The sequence below is a fragment of the Micropterus dolomieu genome, linkage group LG06 (genome assembly GCF_021292245.1).
Source record: "Micropterus dolomieu isolate WLL.071019.BEF.003 ecotype Adirondacks linkage group LG06, ASM2129224v1, whole genome shotgun sequence".
NCBI classification, from domain to species: Eukaryota; Metazoa; Chordata; class Actinopteri; order Centrarchiformes; family Centrarchidae; genus Micropterus; species Micropterus dolomieu.
In genome coordinates, this window is record NC_060155.1 from 14,800,211 (window position 1) to 14,807,618 (window position 7,408).

A 7,408-nucleotide genomic window follows, 5' to 3' on the forward strand; every position below is an offset into this window, starting at 1 on the left:
CAAAATCAGCCACATTTAGAGATTTCTGATCTGGTAGACAGTGGCATCGCTTAATTGCAGCATTTAATTCAAGAGGAGTAATGATCAAATGATCAGGTTGCATAGGGTGTGTAGTGAAACCAGAGAGTTGCATTTCAGCTGCCAGCAGCCAATTAATCCCACAGAAGTGTCCTTGAGCAAGGCACGGGATCTTTCCCTTCGCTCTTCTCTCTGCTAAAACTTACACTCCAATCTTCCATTACAGTGCAGCAATGCCTCGTGTTTACAAATGTTTGTTTTCTAATCAAAAAAGAAATAAATCCAAAGAAGATCATTAATAATGAAGACAGAACTTTAAAGCAAGTGAAGGAAATTTCTTCTATAAAGTTTCTGTCAGCTAGAATTATATCAGCAGAGTGGAGCTGCCATTTCTCACAGTCTTTTTCCGGGCTGAGACCAGGCTGCAGTAATCCGTTGTGTCACATGGGCAGATTCTCTTATCGACCACGCCATGATACAGCAGCGACACAGCTCCTGGGAGACACACGCACATAGACACACACGCACATCCTTTAACTGGTAGATAAACACATGCAAACACACAGAATGGCAAAGTCAACAGGGTCATGTTACAGCGTAGTAAATCCTGGAGGGAAATAACAACAGAAGCAACAAATAACTTTGTACGTTTGGGGCAACAGTGTCACTGGAGAGGAAAACTATACTCAAAAAGCTTGTGTTAGTGTTTAGATCGCTGTCCTGATGCTGGGACTATATGAAATCATTCTTAAGGGTTAGATTTAGCTGGTTAGCTCCATCCTAATTTTTTGTCTTCCTAGCAAAACAATGTAAGCAGACTGCTTTCTTTCTCAACGGCAGTTGAAGTTTCCCCGTGTTGCCTATTCCCAGTTTTATCCATTCTGAAGATGGACATTTTAGGGGAAACAAACCACAGAAGTGTCTCACAGATGAGACGAAACCGAAGCGCTGGATCTGCGTGCACTTAAATATTTGACTCTGTAACAGCAGAAGATCTTTGCCTTAGGTTCAGAGTGCCAGCTCTGAATGATTTAACTGTTCATATTACACAAGTCAAGTTACGTCAACAGAGATAACAAACTGAAATCTGTAACTAGAAAGTGAACTAAAACCAGGACCATTCTCCAGCTTGGAATTAAAGCAGATCTCTTGCTGTATGGATGCTTTGTTGGTGCTTGTTGTTCCTCAAATATAAGTCGCTTTGGAAAAAAGTCTTGGCGAAATGAATAAATGTAAATCGTGAAATATATAAGTCTAACTAATACCATTAATAATGGCTATGTTCCATTTAGGTGCCAATTCTCCATGTTATTAAATCAACATTTACTACACCAGGTCCCTGGAACCAGAGCACCTAAATGAAAAGCAGCCATCGTGAACGTAGTTAGTTCTACCTTGTGTTTGACAAGTCAAAACGCCTGCAGTGTCAAAAAGTCTGTTGGTGTTGGTTCACTGACAGAATGATGCCACAACTAAGATGGCCCTCTCTTGCCTCCAGGCTCTGGTTTAGTCTTCTGATGAATAACACATGAGATGGGTTTTCATGTTGCATCCTCGCCAGACCTTTCGTTGCATTCTCGTCTTGTGAGGAGCGGCAGGAGAGAAAAGCCCTGTCCCTCCTGCAGCCATGAAGGTGGGTTTGTAGCTTGTTACTTCTGTTAGAAAGCTCAGCATGAAGGTGGCCGGTCAGACTCAGCACAAGAGTAACAAGTTGTTTGCTGCATCTTAGCTCCAAATTGGTAGTGTGTTGTGTGTGTGTGTGTGTGTGTGTGTGTGTGTGTGTGTGTGTGTGTGTGTGTGTATCTAATAACTCACCTCTTGTGTACAAGCGCATGCAGGTCATTGTCATTTTCATTGGAGCTTTTTCTGTCAGGTGCATTCTGTATTGTGGAGTTTTTCCTTTGTGAACACCATCATCCCCAGTCAATATTTCCCTCATGTTCATCTAAGCCTGGAGTCTGAATGAGACTCAGAGCTCTGGGGACAAGGGAAGAAGATTGCTTTTCCCTGAACTGGTAGTCGAGCGCTGGCTTCTGTGATGACATTCACAGTGGAGCTCACATGTAGCAGAACAGAACTGGGGGAAATAATGATTGTTTGGTATAGCGGAGGTGGAGAGAACGGGGAGCGCTATTGAGTGATACGCTATTCTGGAGCTGGCAGTCTGTCAAATCGTACCCACCAAAAGACAGGAAAGTCGAACCGCGATGATTGATGTTCCTCCCCTCACCAGATTGGCTATTGCATTATGGGAATACAAAGACATTATTGCTGAATGTGTTAAGGAAGAAATCGTGCTTTACTGACATTATGGCTCATGTGTTAAAACTAACATAAACACCTTATCAATTTCACAGAGAAAGCACTGTATGTCTCTCCGTCAGTCTGCCTGTCTTTCCGTCAACTGGATATCTTATACCTTGATATTCATGATGTTTTTTGTTGAATAGACCTCGACATGGACAACAGTTGATTCAATTTTGGCATTTAAGCGGAATGGGGAAATCTATTTTTTTTTTCGTTTTTGAGCAAAAATAATGTAGATTTAGTCATTTCTTTTCAGCTTCTACATGTATATTGTATACATTTGCTTTAATTTTTTGGCCAAGTGGGGCAACACAAGCTTCAAACACAATGTTGACATATTATCAACTAGTGAAGTTGATATGGTGAACTTGCTTATGTATCAGCAGTCACATATGACACTGCAAATAGCCTTCCTGCAAAGCCTTGAGGGCACAGATAGTGTTTCCCTTTGACCTCTCAAATTCTAGCCTGCATCAGCCCGTAGCTGAATGAGCAGCGCTTTTATAAATCCAGAAAGGTGGTATTGTGGGTAAATTGCTCCTGGGAGAAAAGTAGAAGGGAGACAGGATAAACAACCATGGGTAAAAAGCCCCATAAAGTGGCCAAGCTCTGCGTGTGGTGTGTAATGCTGATCTGTGCTGAATGGCAAGATACAGCTAATGGCCCAGGTAAGTGGTTCAGTGCTGAATGTTGTGAAGGGGCCGAGGGCTTTGGCTTCATCCCTCCTCACTCTCATCTGGGGTTGTGTTTCAGAGATTAGTGCAGCTGTCAACGGCTATCAGACGCCCTGTTCTCCCTCAGGGCTCAGTCTTGACCTCCGCTGGTGTGATGGCAGCGGCGTTGAGTTCTCGTTGGCATTCCGGGGTCTCCTCCCTGACATGGTCTTTACATGAGAAAGCAGGATAATTTTTCAGTTAGCAGTCCATGCCAACATCCACACACACACACACACACATACCCACGTGGGCACTCACTTTAACTTAATGTGTGGAACTTAGTGCTGAAATGCTGACGATGGGATTATTCTTACTGAGAGTTGAGGTGTGTCTCGTTTATGACTGGATCATTATTCACCGTCTCTCTCTGCATCCACATCAGTCCTCGCTCGCCCTTTCTAAGGCTGACACATATGCAGCCACTCCGTCACAATGAAAACGCGTAAGTTGTCCCGGGTGGAGAAACTGTGGAAGGTAAGTGTGTTAAATCCTCTAATGTTTGCATTTGTTTTATGTTAGCCATGTGAAGCATTTTAGTGCTTTTCTTCTTTCTAATTATGCTTTTAATCAGTAAGCTATTGAGTACTTGAAGGACATTTTCTATGCTAGTGTCAGAGCTGTTTATTAATTAATTTTGCTTTCACACTGTCTGATGATATAATGAGTACTTTAGATGACAGCCCATGTTGTAAGTTGTTGTCATTACAATTTACTGCAAAATTATAATCATTATATCGAAAAACTTGCTGGTAAATTTAAACACCAGGCTGTAACTGAAAAGCAACTTGGTACTACAAACATATATTAAATGGTGCTATATTGCAGTTTATATAAAGTATTATGGTATAAAATAGAATTTTGGTTGATTCAGAATCATTGGCATCTATTTTTCCTGTGTTTTTGCCTGATTTTCTTACTTGAATGCTGCAGCGAGATGTAAAAACAAAAACCAGCCACACCACTTATAGTCATTAATTGTGGTTAAGCAAAAACTACATTGTAATGCAGTGCTTCCCCAGTCCCATCATGCATTTTCAGCTATTTTACCATGATATATATTTAATACACACCACACTAGACAATGTTGGACCTCAACAGCACAAACATTTAGAAATTAGACTGTGTAACTGATGTTTGCAATGAGAATAAACTTTTCTCACAAATTTTGTCGAATCTTAAGGCATCAGTTAAATTTAAACTTGTGGCAAGCGTTGCCTAAGTACAAGATTTACTAAATCCAAGGGCGTCACTTTGTGTTGAAAAGTGGTGGGGACATAGGGGCTCAGATTGGGGTTGTGAAGAGATACTTAGCTCGTGAAACATCACGATATGCAATATTAGGTTCACAAGAACAAGACAATAACATCCTTAAACAGTGTCAAGATATATGAGCAGAGGGTCTGGGGGGACGTCCCCGAGGAAATTTTGATCTTTAAGCACTTAATTTCCTGCATTCTGGTGAACGTTTCTGTACCAATTTATGGTGGAAATGTTTCTTTTATTATGTAAAAGGAAACACAGTGCAGTTCTGTGTTGCTTTCAGATTTGTTTCTCCACTTTTCTCAAGTAATATAATCCTTGCTAAGGCAACACATATGTAGGCATGATTTAGTCTTCCCTCCTCTTTTGTCATGTTCACAGGGAGAGAACGGAAAACTTGGCCAAAAAGAAATTGTGCATGTTAAAGTTGCATGCACGTTTTTGGGTCATTTTATAATCAGTACCTTGTTTTTTTCAGCTTAAGTTAATTTCTTTTCGACAATGCACATTTGTTTCTTCTGTATTTTAACTGCATTGCATGCTTTCTTAATGTGCAAATAAACCTTTCTAAAGGAATTCTCATTTGCTGTTTAACTGCAAGCTATATTTAATAATGTTAAAAAAAAAATGCTCCAAAAAAGTGGCACCTGCTAAATCTAGTTTCTGAATACACTTGTGAAAATTGGATAAAAGCTGAAGTACTTCACTTAAAAGGCAGAATCTTTTTAACTGTTTGAGTACATTTGGAGAGTCCTGGGGCCGTATTACAGAAACCTACAGATCCTACCCTACATGCTTGGTAACCATGGTAGTAAGGGTTAGGAACTGATTTAGGGAAAAGGCTATCACAGTTGAACAGTTCCTAAGTCATGTTCCTTTCCTAACTTAAGATAGTAAAAGTGTAGCTATTATAGAAGCTTCCTAACTTCATAAAATCCTAAATAAACTCTCCTAACTTTAGGATAACTGTTAAACTGTCCTAACTTTTATTTTTCCACCAGGTAGCGTTTTCTAACTCGTTTAATCCACATGGCCGCTCTATTATTGCTTTTACAAAATCAACAAAATGTCAACAGGCGGAACTTATCATTTCGATTCTACCCATGTTTGATGACAAAACTCTGGTTAGTAGAAAGGCTGTAGGTGATGTAACGCTAGAAAATGTCTCATTATATAACATGATGTAAATGCTTGATGTAATAAAAGTATCCTAATGCAAGTATTTCATAGAAGGAGATTGTTAAAGACAAGAAATACATGAAAAACATGATTATTATTGTTATTTTTTTACCTTCATTATTAACTTTCCTGAAAAGAGTAGGGGTTTCTGCCACTGTCAATGAGGGAGCCACCACCGGTTTTCCTCTGCTCTTTGGAAACAACAGCTGCCTTTCTCTTCGTATCACTTGTCAACGGACTTTTTTTCTTTATAACAGCATCAACGCTCAGCTGGATGCTGGATATGCGACAGTGACCGTGTCCGCTCTTTCTCTCTTTAATCTCCCAAGTTAAGCGTTGTGTGAATTGTGAATTTGGATTTCTTGACAAAGTTTCCAACACCTCTAAGTTATATCCAACTTGAAGTTCAGTGATTGTTGTTTCATTGTTCAGTAAATGTTTCATTAAAAAAATAGCAATTAAAAGCCATCTAGCTTGGCTATATAAGAAAAGTGGAATTGGTTGCTAGGTAACAGACATAGAAGTTGATAACCAATATTTGATTGAGTATTTAGGATTTCCTAACCTGAGATAGATTGGCAGATAGATAACCTGAGATAAGATGGGATGAAGTAAGATAAGATATGATGAAGTAAGATATCTATCTTCATCTTAACTTAAGACTTAAGATAGGAACTTTCTGGTTCCCTAGGAGTTTAAGAAACTGACCATGCAATAACATCATTTCCAATTTGAGTCCAGCCAGTGACCTTTTGTATCAACCTCTCTCTCTCTCTCTCTCTCTCTCTCCTCTCTGATAAAGGGGACACAATGTTGCACAAAAAATACTTAAAGAAAATAAATTTCCAATTCAGTGTCACCTAATTTATTATTTATCTCTTGGTACCTTACGCTAAATATGTGTGTTTTTTAAGTTATTATTTATATCAAAATCCTCTTTTCACTTTCTGAAAAACACAACAAAAAAAACCCCATTACTCATCTTGAACTGGTTGCAAAAATGTATCCAATCAAATGGGACTTGAGGAAACTAATCAACCACGCTCATCAACATACAGGTGCTGGTCATATAATTAGAATATCATCAAAAAGTTGATTTATTTCAGTAATTCCATTCAAAAAGTGAAACTTGTATAATGTATACATTCATTCCACACAGACTGATACATTTCAAGTGTTCATTCCTTTTAACTTTGATGATTATAACTGACAACTAATGAAAACCCCAAAATCAGTATCCCAGAAAATTTGAATATTGTGAAAAGGTTCAATATTGAAGACACCTGGTGCCACACTCTAATCAGCTAATTAACTCAAAACACCTGCAAAGGCCTTTAAATGGTCTCTCAGTCTAGTTCTGTAGGCTACACAATCATGGGGAAGACTGCTGACTTGACAGCTGTCCAAAAGATGACCACTGACACCTTGCACAAGGAGGGCAAGACACAAAAGGTCATTGCTAAAGAGGCTGGCTGTTCACAGAGCTCTGTGTCCAAGCACATTAATAGAGAGGCGAAGGAAAAGATGTGGTAGAAAAAAGTGTACAAGCAATAGGGATAACTGCACCCTGGAGAGGATTGTGAAACAAAACCCATTCAAAAATGTGGGGGAGATTCACAAAGAGTGGACTGCAGCTGGAGTCAGTGCTTCAAGAACCACCACGCACAGACGTATGCAAGACATGGGTTTCAGCTGTCGCATTCCTTGTGTCAAGCCACTCTTGAACAAGACACAGCGTCAGAAGCGTCTCACCTGGGCTAAAGACAAAAAGGACTGGACTGCTGCTGAGTGGTCCAAAGTTCTCTGATGAAAGTAAATTTTGCATTTCCTTTGGAAATCAAGGTCCAAGAGTCTGGAGGAAGAGAGGAGAGGCACAGAATCCACGTTGCTTGAAGTCCAGTGTATTTTCCACAGTCAGTGATGGTTTG

At 39.7% G+C, this 7,408-nt stretch overlaps 1 long non-coding RNA gene across 2 annotated transcripts; it reads right to left on the minus strand.

The window, feature by feature from the left end:
* Positions 1 to 1,958: 1,958 nt before the first annotated feature.
* On the minus strand, positions 1,959 to 5,941 carry LOC123971922. 2 transcript variants are annotated; one of them, XR_006825330.1, is made up of 4 exons: positions 5,593 to 5,941; positions 3,356 to 3,506; positions 2,980 to 3,208; positions 1,959 to 2,289 (listed from the first exon to the last, which is right to left on the minus strand). It is a non-coding gene; the product is annotated as an uncharacterized LOC123971922 (long non-coding RNA). The 2 variants fall into 2 exon arrangements; XR_006825329.1 differs by lacking the exon at positions 1,959 to 2,289 and having other exon boundaries at positions 2,304 to 3,208.
* Between the last annotated feature and the right edge of the window lie 1,467 nt (positions 5,942 to 7,408).